Here is a 15,370-nt window from a genome sequence, read left to right as displayed (position 1 = left end):
ATATCTTTCCATTCTGGAGGTTGGGAAGCCCAAGATAAAAAAGGCAGGCAAGGAAGCATTTCTTTTGAAGCCGCTCCTCTTGATTTATATAGGTGGTTGCCATCTTGCTCTGTACTCACATGACTTAATCACATACCCACACTCTCTGGAGGAGAGGAAAAAAAACAAGCTCTCTGTTGTCTCTTCATTTCGGGGTACCAATTTAAGGGTACCAATCCCATTATGAAGGTCCTGACATCATGACCTCACATAACCCTGATGACCTCCCAAAAGTCCCAGCTCCACAAGGGGAGCTAAAGCTCCAACAAGCAAGTTTTGGAGGAAACAGTTTCCACAGCTTCCCAGCTGGTTCCAATACACTGTCAGAATACAATGGCTCTGCTATGACTGCAAACCATTTTTTTTTTTTTTTGCAAACCATTTTTTGAATTGTTTTGTGTTTTTAACTTTTCTGTGGCCCCTCCAATTAGGCAATACGAAGATTCACCTGAGGAAGGTACTCCATAAGTATTTGTTGAAAAATTAAGTTGTGCCATATAAGGCAGAGAACTTTCAATAATATTCTTGGCATGCCATTATATTTTTACGGAAATCACTAGTTTAGAATTCTGAATCTTACTCTGGGTTGCTAGAGAGCGTATCTCTCTACTTTCACTACCTAATTTCCAAAAGGATAATTTTACATTTAATAAGATCATAACCAGAAATATCAAACAAAATCATCAACCTTGCAAAAGGCAAATTTAGTGAGTGCAAAAATCGTAAAAGTTACCTACGTATCAATAGTTATGTGATTTATAGATTAAGATGAGTTTCAAAATTATACTTGCATTTTTGAGTGGTCCAGGAGGTATCACAAAAGTAACATATAGGCCATAGTCATTACGTCAAGATATCAGAAAAGACAAGGTCCATTCAATTGTTTCTCAATGAGGATTCTTTTTTTTTTTTAATGTATAGAAACGAGGATTTTTTTCTATGCATGGAATTGGCTTTTAGTATATCAGAGAACTTTCTTGAACTTTCTCTCAATATCACATATTGAGTGATGCTAGATTTTAAATCATATCCACTAAGTAACTAGAGATGGGTTAGTGTGTCCTTCATTCATGTATGGAAGTTCATAGATGCTTATTATCCTTTCCTGATTCTAGTAATGTTATCACGAATAAGAGAGAGCAAGATTCAGGTATTTTATGGACACAATGTTTTGGTTCTTGGATTCAAACATTTCTGCTGCAAAAAATTACTTTATTCCAATTTTAAAAAATCAGTAGGAAACTATAAAAACAGCAGATATGAACTTAAGTATTATTTTTAGCTTCCTGAAAATTAATATATTGTTTTAATAAACTCTTCCTACTACTGAATGTCACTATAAAGAATCATCTGCCAGTGTTCACACGTTCAAGAGAATGTATTAACATTTATTACAGCAAATGTCCTCATTAATATTTTATAGAATGGCTGGCATAGAAAGTGGCATTAAATCTCTGAGAGGCTGCTGTCTTGTTTATTTTATGCCTTTACTTGAATTTTGTAGTAGCAGTAGAGGACCAAAGTTTGTAGGTGATTCCACTGAATTTTAGACAAATTTAGAGTACACTCACTATTTTTAACTTACTTATTATTTGCTCTTTCCCATTCTAAAAATGTTAATCAGTAAGGGGATAGAATATTTGGGTTTCATACAACAGAAGTAGATAAGTAATTATTAACCTTTTAGAAGAACCGTTGAACATGGGCCTTCCCTATGTTAGACACCTTGAGGCATGATGGAAGATTGGTAGAATTTCATTCCTCTTGCATGTCTTTATCATAGAGCAGTACTTTTTCACAGAACATTCTGTGGTGATGGAAATATTCCATATCTGCTGCACCATGCAATATGGCAGCCAGCAGGCACATGTAGCTTCAAATACTTGAAATGTGCCTACCAAGAGCCAGGAACTAAACTTTAAATATTATTGAATTAAATGTAAAGGTTGTGGCAATGGGCACAAAACTGGACAGAGTGGCCATGAAGGTTATAGAGGTTAGAAAGCCTAAAACTCATTTGCTCTCTATCCCTTTACAGTTGAGTGTGGCCATGTATCATGATTATGATTTGAGATAATATTTCCAAGTGTAGTCATGAGAACAAAGCCACTTGATATATGATGATGATAATAATAAGATGATGATGATTGGCTACACAATTGTTGGAAAGGCTGAGTGTCCTAATTTATCAGTTAGGAATGTGTTCTGTAGCAAGAAACAGCTTTCAGGAAATCCATAAAGGATGGCATTATCATCAATGGAATAGATTTGCCCAGAAAAGATTTACCTGAAAAAAAAAATGGTAATTCCTTATGAATCCCAAACAGAATTCAAATAAAGAAGAAATGAGTCTCTACCATTTCCAGAATCTTTCCCAATGACAAGTTTCCATTTCTATTTTGGACTTGCTTACTATTGTGCTTTTGTTATTATTATTTTTTTTCCCTGTCATCTTTCTCCCTGAAACACTACCTAGTACACTGTCACTGGCAATATTTCAACAAGAAGTAAAAAGCTAGTGCTATTCAGTAAGGAATAATACCCTCTTACTCTTCTTTCAGGATCATACTTCTCTAAGAAATTCAATGTTAGAAAAGTTGAATGTCAGCTTACTGTAAAAACCTCTATTCTTTGAGTTTGTTCTGAGAAATAAGACATTTAGACACAGATACACATCTTTAAATAATGTTACAAGGCCATTAAAATCTTCTAAACAGGCGAGAAGTATGGACAATGACACAGTGAATAATATAGGACATTATTATTCTACTGATTAGAAATGTTTAATGTTTTCCTTTTGTCTAGACAGATAAATCCCAAATTTCAAAATGCAGTCATCACTATTTCTATAAAATATCGATGGCATCTCCCTCTCCTGTATGTATATATTTATTAGAGAGAGAGAGAGAGAGAGAGAGGTGGAGAAGGGCAGAGGGAGAAGAGAGAGAAACTCAAGCAGACTCCACACAGAGCTTGGATTCTGTGCTTGATCTTCCAACCCTGGGATCAGGACCTGAGCCAAAACCAAGAGTGAGAATCTGAACCCACTGTACTACTCAGGTGCCCCCTCCTCCTGTCTACACAGTCTGCATGCCATATCCTCACCTAATTCTTCCCTATTAAAGGAAAATGCTCCTTGTTTGCATGCTTCCCTGCCCTGCACTTCCTTTAGCCTGATTCTTCTTCTGTTCTCTATAACTAGCAATCTAGTTGACCTGAGTTTGACTTGAAAAGGCACTTCCCTTTCCCTAACAAAGGCAGCCTCCATCGCATTCAGGTCAGCTAATTTTGTCATGTTATTTTTTTTCCTTCTTGATCATAGAATCTACGATATAAAACAGCCTGGAAGGGTTTGCTGATCTCTTTATCCATAATACCACATCTGGTATGTGATAAGCATTCAAGAAATGTTTGGTTAATTAGCTTATCAATGAGCTCCAGCCAAGTTAGGCTGATTTAAAAAGAAAAAAAAAAAGCACACACACACAACTTAGTTTCGAGCTCAAGTTACGTGTCTGCCACATATTGGCTATGGTTCTGTTCCATGCTGTCTTCATTCCAGGTCTCAGGCTGCAGGAACAGCCCCCGAGACGTTGCTGGTCTCAAGGGAGAGCCAGGGGAAGGGCGGGAAAATCATGCAATGGTTTTTATAGCTTCTTGAAAGTGGCCACTTTTACTCACAATTTATTCGCTAAAGCTAATCATAGAAGACACATGTGGAATGGAAATATAAAATCTTTCCATGAGGAAGGAAAAGAAATAATTATAATGCAATTTAAAATAATCATCCATAAAAACCCAAAACTTATTAATAACATGCTAGGTGCTAAGTACTTTATGAAAATTATTCCCGATACAAGGAACTTGAGGCTTCTAGAGGTCATTTATCAAGTCATGCAGCTAATAAATGGCAGCCTAGTGATAGTTTAATTTGAAGATTAAATATATGAGTCTCCATTTTCCTTCCCCACAAAAGATAATAAATAAATACAATTCCCAAGAAAAAGAGTAGATCCAAAAACAGGAGGCTGCCTGTTAAAACCATGGTTTTGGTTATTAACTAGATTATGAGGTACACATGTTCGCACACAGCCTGTCACACATCTTTGTCTTGGGTAGTGGTTCTTAACTGGGGCCAATTTTGCCCTGCAAGGGACTTCTGACAATGTCTAGAGACATTTTTTGTGTGCCACTACTGGAAAGGGGAATAGGGTGCTTGCTACTGCCAATCAGTGGTAGAGGCCACAGATGCTGGAAAACACCCCACAATGTACAGGATAGCCCCACAACCAAGAAGCATTTGGCCCCAATACCAATAGTGCCAAGGTTAAGTCTAGAGCATGGATAAAATAGTTATTCAGTTATTTAGTTATTTAGTTATTTAGTTATTCATTCTCCTTTAAATATGAAAGACTTTATTCTTAAAGTAGATAATTATAGGAAATCATTTTCTATCTTGATGAGAAGCATATCATTAAATTTTACTCCATATCAATTTAAAACAACACCTAAATTTTTGTGTTCACATTTTGTATAAATTATCCACAGTTGATTTAGAAACAACTGAGACTCTACACATTTAGAAGGACGATGCCATTCAGCAGGAAAGTGACATTTGGAGGAGAGGCTTTGAGCACCCCAGGATGGGGTCGCCAGTCAAGGACCTAAAGAGGCGGAAGCTACTAAGAGCTCAGTCACTCTTGGAACCACATCACTTTTGATGCACTCCAGCAACATTTTTCCTCTCCTCCATCTCACAAATGCACTTTACGCTAATTAGCTAATGACTCAAGGGTTCTAATAATGAAAATTCAAATAAATAATCACTACCATTGAAGTCCATTTGGCCTTCTCTTGTTGAACAAGAGTAACATAATTTACATAGTAAATTTATTATTTCCTTATATTAGATGCTTGGGTTTTTATTCTTGATATATACCTTGGGTTACTTCTAAATTTTTTCATATTAGAGCAAAATTTAAAAGAGTGCTTTTCAGAGTATTTTATCAGGCCTTATAAACAACTTCATTGATCAATTTATGTTTGACATATCTTTTATTTACTTCTCTGAATGCATCAAATGATTTAAGTTGTGTCATTATAGAAAAACAAAATTAAATAAATACCAATTTTAGTATAAAGATGCCTCAAGCAATTTTAGATGGTGACATGGGTTGAAGAATCAATTAATCAATGTTGAATCAATGTTGAAAATCCTTTTCTGACATTTTATTCATATAAACAAAATTGATCTGTTTAGCAGGTCAGCTATTGTGACATTTTGCGAAAATATCCTAGGATAAGGGTTATCAAGCTTTTTCTACAGAGGACAGATTTTTAGGCTATTTAGGCATGCTCTATGCAACTATTCAACTCTGCATTGAAACATAAAAGCAAACAATATGAAAACAACTGGGGGGTGCCTATATTTCCCTAAAAGTTATTTATAACAACAACAACAAAAATGGGCTGGTCAAAATTGCCCTGTAGTAGACACTTGGCTGACCCTTGCACTAGTCAAATTAAAAGAGCACTCACAACTGCATAGAAGGAAAAACTTTCCTTCTAATGAGACCATAAATACAAAACAATCTCTCTAGCCAGGTAATCAAAGCTCTCTACCATCTGTCTCAAACTCCATTTTGAGTTTTTATTTTTCTCAAGTTCCTTTACAAACCCTATCCGCCAACCCAAATAGTCTCTCTTGTCTAGCAGATTTAGGAATGCCATGCTGGTTACTCCTACCTCCCTTCTAATATTTAGCATCCTACCTCAAATTCCAACTCTCTATGTGATATTTAATGCTGGAGGATGACCCTGTCACCGTGTGTCCCTGACCCTGTATCTCAGATGAGATATTGAGACTTAGGGTTGTGGAAGAAGCATAGGCTTTAAGATCAGACACATAATGGGTTTGAATCTCAGCTCTGCCACTTGATAGCTTGACCTCTTTGAAGCTGATTTTTTTTCTGTGATATTGGATAATTAACACCTGTATAGAAGAATTATGGTTTAGGAATCAATCAAATAATTCAGTGAGGTGACATAAACAAGTGCTCAGGGAAAGTCAGATATTTTCCACCTCCACTCACCTCTAGGGAGTCATAATCAAAAAATCAATTGAATAAATGAAGTGTTTCAAAGCAAAGTCACCAGGTAAAACTCTTGTACTCTTACTGAAAATACCTAAGGCAGTATAATCCAGGGGAAAAAAAGAGTCCAGGCAATGAAACAGAAACTTAAATATATAGATCCAAGCACCTAGAGGTATTAGACTGATAATAATTATGGCATACAAATTTTCAAGTACAAAAAATTATTGTTCAGTGTTATAGAAAGTACTGCTAATTGGAACAAACAACAACAAAAGAGATATGTTCCTAATGCCAAAGGATTAAAACATTAAAAAAAAAAAACCTGAGGTGATTAGCAAAACTGAGGAAAGTATGAATGAATCTATAAATAGAATTGGAACAGGGAAAGCCTTTTGGAATAGCCATTAATTAAAAGATTGAAAAATTTGACCTTACAAAATTAAAAACAAAAAACTCTAGATGACAATATATTCCAAAAAAGAAAACTGAAAAATAACAAGCTGAAAAAAATTATGCATATGACAAAAGGGTAATTTTCTTAATTTATTTAAAGCTTATGCAACTCAATATGAAACAAACCAGTTTCTTTTTTAAAAATGTTATTTTAATTCCAGTATAGATAGCACAGTGTTATATCAGTTTCAAGAGTACAATATAGTCATTCAGCAATTTCATACATCACTCAGATCCCATCACAAGTGCGCTCCTTAATTTCCATCACCTATTTCACCCAATCCTACCCCACATCTCCCCTCCAGCAACCCCTAGTTTGTTCTCTATAGTTAAGAGTCATTTCTTGGCTTTTTCTGTAGTTTGGCTATTGTGGGCACGGCTGCTATAAGCATTGGAGCCCAGGTGTCCACTGCCAGATTAATGGATAAAGAAGATATATATATACACACACACACATGTAGTACCACTCAGCCATCAAAATAATATGAAATCTTACCATTTGCAATGATGTGAATAGAACTAGAAGGTAATATGCTAAAGGAGATAAGTCAATCAGAGAAAGACAATTATCATAGGATTTCATTCATATGTGGAATTTAAGAAACAAAGCAGAGGATCATAGGGGAAGAGAGGGGAAAAATAGAATAAGACAAAATCAGAGAGGGAGACAAACCATAAGAGACTCTTAACTATAGGGAACAAACAGGGTGGCTGGAGGGGAAGGGGTTGGGGGGATGGGATAATTGGGTGATGGACATTAAGGAAGGTACATCATGTAATGAACATGAGGTGTTATATATAACTGATGAAGCACTGAGCTCTACCTCTGAAACTAATAATACACTACATGTTAATTAATTGAACTTAAATTAAATTAAAAAAAAAGAGTCGCTTCTTGGTTTGTCATTCTCTCTCTCCTTTTTTCCCTTGTTCGAACAAACAAGTTTCATAAAAAAGCAAGGTGTCCTCCAAAAAAATACAAATGACCGTAAAGTGTATGCAAACGATGTTCGATCTCGATAACAATGGAGGAACAGCAAATTATGAAAAAAAATACATAGTTTTCTCCTACTAAACTTACAAGAGTTAAAATACTTGATTTTTTTCAGTGCTGGCCAGGGTCTCATACATTGCTGTTGGAAACATAAATTGTTCCATCCTCTGCAGGACAACTTCACAGTATCTGTCAAAATTTAAAATACTTACACCTTTGGCTCACTGTTAGATTTAATCTATCAGTTTGTCCAAATTTATGTGCAAGAATACTCAATGCAGATATTTTTATAAGAGTAAATGCTAAAAACAACCAGAATATAATTGATGAAAAGGAGACAGATTAATACATTACAATATATAATACAATGGTATGATCTTCCATAATAATAAATAATGAATATTGATATATGTACTAGTAGGAAAAGATATCTAAGATCTATTTTAATGGAAAAAAGAAAGATTCAGGGCAATATGTTAAGATCTCTTTTGTGAAAGTAAATTTAAAACTGTGAGTATATGAATAAATGTATATTTTGGTGAGGGGAAGGAGTCACAATAAACTATTAATAGTGGGTGTTTTGAGGAGAGGAACAGGTGGTAAGCATTTTGTAATTTTCTGGAAAATAAAACTTTTCTAACACTACATAATACTTTACATATCTTTTGTTATTACATATCTTTGTCACAGCAGTCAAGAAGGTGGTAAGGATGCAGTACCACATTCTTCAAAATTACTTAGAGTAGATCTTTAGCATTCCCATGCACACGCACATGCAAACACACACACACACACAAACTATGTGCGGTGATGGATGTGTTAATTATCTTGATCTTGGTAATTGTTGCACATTGTATATCCATATCAAATCATCACTTTGTATACTTTAAATATAGATAATTTTATTTATCCATTATTCCCAAATATTTCTCAATAGATAGTGTTAAGGATATGGGCTATTTTAGTTTCTTCTGTATTTTGAGAAAAAAGTGAATCAATATTTTATTTTATTATCATGTGGGTTTGATTTTTATTTTGTTTGCTTTTTGTTTTGAGAGAGAGAGCGCTCATGAGCAGGGGAGAGGCAGGAAGTGAGGGGGAGAGAGAATCTTAGGCAGGCTCCACTCTCCATACAGAGCCCAATGTGAGGCTTGATCCCATAACCCTGAGATCATGACCTGAGCTGAAATCAAGAGTCGAATGCTTAACCAACTGAGCCACTCAGGTGTCCCAAAATGAATCCATATTTTAATATGAATATAGAACACACACACAAACACACACACACATATATGTTTTTAAAGGTTAAACTATTCTCAAGAAACTGTTTCCAGTAAGAGTCTGTGGTTTCTACCAGAGTGTGTTAAACATAAGGTAGATATGGCGAGAACAAGATGCTAAAAAACAGGGAAATGATCATTTAACAGCTTGTGGATAAATATATCTTGGTTCCTGTCGATTTTTCTTCTCTCAACTACTATTTCTTGAAATATTTATCATCTCCTAAGCACATGTTGTTGAGGTAATACCAGCTCTACATTAGTTTTTCATTTATGTTTGATTTCGTAGGACTCTATCCTTTGTTCTTTTCCTTTGTTTATTTATATTGATTCCATTTTTGTTTTCAGAGAATGTTAATGGCAAGATTTGAATGTCCACATGATCAGCACAATACTTAACAAGAGTATGAATAGCTTATTCATTGATGTTATACAACATGTTTTTAACCAATAAATGGACTGGCTTACTTGAAATGTCAGGTTGGTATTTTAAATAAAGATAATAATTTTGGTTTAGAGACTCTGTCTCTAAAATAATTTTTCATAGTATATTGAAAATCTAACCACATTTAATATATGTAATCAACACTGCTTTCAAAATGTTTTTAAAGGCCAATTGTATAGTTTGTAGTGATACTGTAAGGTGCTAGAGAAAATTATAGGACAGATGCTCCCCTACTCGTGCCTGCCCTTACTGCTGTTCCACCACTACTGTGTCTGTCTTGAGTCATTTTCTCCCACTCCCCACATCAGCTTATACAACAAGTGACTATTGTATTTCTAACAACTTGTAATATTAATACATCTTTCCTTTTCCTTTTCCTTTTCCTTTTCCTTTTCCTTTTTTCTTTTCCCTTTCCTTTTCCTTTTCCTTTCCTTTTCCAGAAAATGCACAAGTATCCATCAAGGGAACTTATAAGGGTGGATGGGGATAGACAAAATGAAGATAATATGAAGTTCCATCTGGGGGTCTGACATTGAATATCCCAAATCTACTTCACCATATCCTCTAATGACACCCCATATTCCATATATCTCTGTGTCTCTTTTATTGTCTTCTTTCCTATTAGAGCATAGAGTTGGGATTTTTTTAACTTAGCATATCTGCTATATAGGCTTTATACAAGTTAATGTTGGCTTATTATTCATCCATGGACATGCAACTTCTGAAGCACAATTATGGTTTCTAACAATAAGACTAGTACCAAAATTTTGAAGAGGACTAATTTAAATGGCTATTTTCAAAAGCATACCTCAACATAGGAAGGGTTCAAAGAGTAAATTAAAATAATCACATGAGTTCCTGAAATCAAAGAGGTTACTTCTTTAGATGCTCATGACTGTGGCCCGTACATCTTACTTTAGATATTGGTACTTACAGAGATGGAAGGAAAGGTTAATGAAACAGTGAAAAACGTTACAAAATGAAGAGGGACTTGGACCAATTATAATTTTTTTTTGTATGTGAAACTGACCTCCTATGCTTGTGGCAGTGTGATAAGATGCATTCTTTATGCCAGATAGTAGATACACATCTCAAGAGAGAGACCAAGACTGTAGGCCAGTGCAGCCTTCACCACGTTTCCTCAGTGATTGCAAGTCACAGCCACTCAAGGACTGTCAATATCCTACTGCTCAAAGATTTGAGGCTTTCAAATGTGACTTTGTCTTTCTTCCCCTACAACAAAATACCTATACCTGACAATTCCCTTCTCTTTTTCCTACAGTCTTATGGGGGAGAAGTTATTCCTTTCAAGGCTCATCATCTCAAATATTGAAGAGGCTTGTTTTATCAAGTATTCACGTTTTTTCTCCTTCTTCTACTTTTATCTTTCTCTCTGATCTTTCTTCTCTACATATAAATATACTCATTTATCTTCTTGTTTAATAAATAAAAAGAAAGAGAAACAAAGCTTTTTTCATCTTAATCTTTTTTCCCCGGCTTTTAGGATATCTTAAGTCTTACCCTAATCGGTGAGCATTTTAGAAGAGTGTGTTTTTGCTTCCTGACTCTGATTCATTACCTACCACTCCTCAATCTACTGCAATCTACTTTCTGCCTTTTTCAGCTCCCAAGGCAGCATTCGTGTCAAAGTAGCCGTGGTTGCCAATGCTGGAAACAATTGACAGTCTTAATGATTTATTTGACCTCTCTATAGCATTCAAAGAGGTTGCCACTCTCTTGTAGTTTTTTTAAAGGTTTTTATCTACCCTGCTGCATTCTAGAGCTCATCTCTCAACCACTTTTACTGGATTTTTGCCTTTATCACCTGCTCATAAATGTGGTCCTTGCTAGAGCTCCCCTCTTTCCTCTTCCTTTAAGCAAACGTAACTAAGTTCACAACCTCTACTACCACCTTTAACTTCAATTTCCAGACTACTATCTTGAACTCTAACTTCTCTCAGGCTTATATTCAACTGCTTCTATGACATTTCTGTTGGGTGCCTCACAGACTATTCAAACTCCACACAATCAAACCTGAACATTGCCTCTCCTTATCTGCTCCAAAACTGAACATTCTTTCTCCAAATCTGCTTATAATGGAAGACTTCTTCTTAAAGTCTGTTTCTCCTCCATATTCTTTACCTGTCATATCCAGATGTATATCTGCTTTGGTCAAATGTCACCATTTAAAATATCATTCCGTTACCTTTCATCCTGGCTGTACTGACAACATGGCGGAAGCATCTCAGTTCAACAGGTGAGGCAGTTGCTTCTTGGCAGCCTGCTTTGGTGGTGGAGCTCTGAGAATCATCTCTGAAAGCTCAAGTTAGGACCTGCATCTTCAGCTTTCCCAATTATCCTACTTGTCCATAATAAATCTCTTGCTGCTTATTTTAGTGAGAGCAAATTCTATTCTTTGAAACTGGATCTTAACCAAGAGAAACTACCAGAGTCATTTTCCTGTAATAACACTTGTTATTCTTGATCATGTATTTGTTGATGTGTCCATTTCCTCTATTTGACTATGAACTAGTTTTCATAGGAGATAATCAAGATTCATAATTTTAATGTATTCACAAACAAATGGTATTTCTATACAAAGATAACTTCATAGTAATTTCCCTGTCTACTAAGGACAATTGAATTAAATTACATTATATTTAAAATGTGAATAAAAATATGACTTCCATTCAATATGCTAAAAATATCTTTTTGCAGCAAAAATTATTTCCTGAGACTCAACAATTTTTCTCTAATAATTATATCTCATTTCCAAGTTTTCTTTGATCAAGAAAATTCCTTTTGTTGTTCTAGATGTTTTCATGCCATGTGTGATTTCATTTTCTTTGTTGCACTTGAAAATAGAAATTGAAGTTATAAAGTTATAACTTTAAGATACATTGATGCTGTCAAACTGAAGGCCATGTAATTTATTCCTTGCATTTCTCCCTGGTTCTTAGCATGTCAAGGATGACTAGTCACTTTCATTAAACACTATGACCCGAGTATGAAAATCCAAAGATATTGCAGGGCTTGTCAAAACAGCTTAGCTCTTTTAGTGTCTTCTATGCCATTTATTTTAAAGTTTAAGAAGGAGAAAACAAAGAGTGTTATTGAATAATGACATAATTACAACTAATAATTATGAATAATAAGTTATAAATGCCATTTAGGAGTGCTTATATTAAATAAAGTCAGCTTGGAATAAAGGATACAAAATTAAATGTCTGCAGGAATGGGGAAGGTTATATAACCAAGTGAATTGAGCTGGATTGAACTTAATGAATGGGGAGGACTGAGGGAAATTAGATCATATTAATGGTCTTAAGGGGTTATCACTGCTCAGGAGGAGAGACTTGCTGCCTTGAAGAAAGGTGGGCTCAGTGTGGCCTGATCTGATTTTTAGACAAGAAAGCAGGGACTATAGTTTGTATGAATTCTCCTGAATTTTAAATGTTGCCAAATATATCAAATTTACATAAAAACAAAACTAAACCAAAACTGTGCGAGTCAGTTATAGCTCACTGGATCCTGGGTGCCAAGTTGAGATTAGAATCTATTAAGAGGAGAAGAGTTCATCAGCACATGACGGTTTCCTATAATACATTTTCATTACATTTCTAGGAATAAATATTTATTTTTAATCTCATATGTAACAAAAACAAAGGGACTTTGGACAATGATTTCTGAGTTTGTTTTTTTAATGTTTAGATCACTATTTAGAAACCTACTTAATGCTTTAGTTAGACTTATTACACAAATGAAAAAATAAGTGAATGAATAGCATATGGGATAAGAATGTGGAGGAAGGCCTCATCATTACTTATTTTTATTTTTATTTATTTTTTGTCATTATTTTTTAAATCATGGATCTTGATATCAGGGACTTTACAAAGCCATTAAAAAAAACATGACTATCTAAGCACAAAAGTTAATTTAATATAGAAAGCAATCAATCACAGCAAATTAGCAAATTGTAATTAACCATTCATTAAATGTAGATTAGGCAGGTGTTCATTACTATATCAGAGCAAGTCTGTTCTTAAGGAAAATAATACTAAGGATAAAAGGAAAATACAAAAAAGGAAATTATTCACAATGTTTGCATAAATATATAGATATATAGCTGTGGTTTTATAGAGACATGTGCTATATACATCCATGAATGGCTTTTATATTTATCACCAATATAACAAAAAATGATATTAGTTTAATTACTCAAGCTTTGTAGGCAGACTTCCTGGACCTAAATGTCAGTTTTATTGCTTACTAGCTGTGTACTCAAGTACATTACCTGGCCCAACCCTCAGTTTCCATATGGGGAAACATAGGGTTTTTAGGAAGATGTAATGAGAAAAGCACATGAGGAAGGGAATGTCATGTCATAAGGCTCAATAAATATTAACTCTTATTATTTATTATCCAACGTTTCTCTTAAAGATATTTGGTTGGCTAATGGGCTGCTTTATTTCTTGATTCTCCAAATTTTTCATCTGCTGAACAAATATTGTAAGTGATTGATATTAGGGCAAGAATAAATGAAAGACGTAGCTTTTATTCTGGAAGTGCTGAATTATAGTAGAAAAAACAAATATTCACACTACAAGTTGCCAAACTCTGTGACTTATGCTAATAGAGATTTTTTATAAAATATTAAGAACTATATAAGGACCAGGAAGAGTCAAAAAAAGTTTACTATAGAGGTGATATTTTAAGATGAGCCAGTGTTGTAGGATGTAGGATGTACAGAGGTTGTCCAGATGGAAGAAAAGAAGGAATCCAGAGTGAAGGGGTAAATAGGGCATCAATTATGTGACAGGAACTTTGTTACTCTCAAGAGCATGCTCAGTGTAAGGAGGGAAGCTGAGAGATCTGGGTCATCTTGAAAGCCATCACAGATCCATCTAATTTGCCAAAAGGAAAGAAAGAAAAGAAGAAAGAAAGAAGGAAGGAAGGAAGGAAGGAAGGAAGGAAGGAAGAAAGAAAGAAGAAAGAAAGAAAGAAAGAAAGAAAGAAAGAAAGAAAGAAAGAAAGAAAGAGAAAGAAAGAAAGAGAAAGAAAGAAAGAAGAGAGAGAAAGAAAGAAAGAGAGAGAAAAGAAAGAAAAGAAAAAGAAAAGAAAAGAAAAAAAGAAAAGAAAAGAAAAGAAAAGAAAAGAAAAGAAAAGGAAAGAAAGAAAATAAATCCTGGGTGGCTCAGTTGGTTAAGTATCTGCATTCAGCTCAGGTCATGATTCCAGGGTCCTGGGATTGAGCCCTGTATCCAGCTCCTTGCTCAGCATGGAATCTGCTTCTCCCTCTCCATCTCTCTCTCTCTCTCTCTCTCTCTCTCTCTCTCTGTGTGTGTGTGTGTGAGTGCTCTCCCTTTCTCTCTCTCCCTCTCCCTCAAATAAAGCAAATTTTTAAAATCTTTAAAAAGGAAAGAAAGAAAAGCCTTATATAGAGTTTCTCATGCTCTGATCTCTAAGACTTATACTTACATTGACTTTTCATTGTCAGAACTCAATGAAGTTAGTACTATTATCATCATCCCATTTTAACAGATAAGAACAATAAACACAATTATGTCACACAGGTAGTAAATAGCAAGATTGGATTCTGAATACAATTATTCTCAGAAAGTCTTTCTTCTCACCGGTAATTTTCTCAATGTAGGCTTGATAAACTGGCTAGAAGTGTTTATATGTTTGAAGACAGTCATTTTACATGTAAGAATATAGGAAAAAAGTAATGGTCAGGTCATTAAAATATTGATTTCATGCATTCATTTTGCCAAAATGTTGTTTTCTAGAATTATTATTCAGTAAAACTAATAATATATTTTATCACAAGTACATAACAAATACATAATAAAGTTGATTTTACAATGTGTGAACTACTAGTACCAGTTAAACATAATAAAATAAACATAATAAAATATTAGCAAGTAACACAAATATGTATCCTTTTTTTTTTAAGTTTTTATTTATTTATTCATGAGAGACACAGACTGAGAGAGAGAGGCAGAGACACAGGCAGAGGGAGAAGTAGGCTCCACACAGGGACCCCGATGCAGGTCTTGATCCT

The sequence above is a fragment of the Canis lupus genome, chromosome 21 (genome assembly GCF_048164855.1).
Source record: "Canis lupus baileyi chromosome 21, mCanLup2.hap1, whole genome shotgun sequence".
In the NCBI taxonomy this organism is placed as follows: Eukaryota; Metazoa; Chordata; class Mammalia; order Carnivora; family Canidae; genus Canis; species Canis lupus.
The sequence above is the reverse complement of the archived record's forward strand: the minus strand, read 5'-3'. Positions refer to the sequence as shown.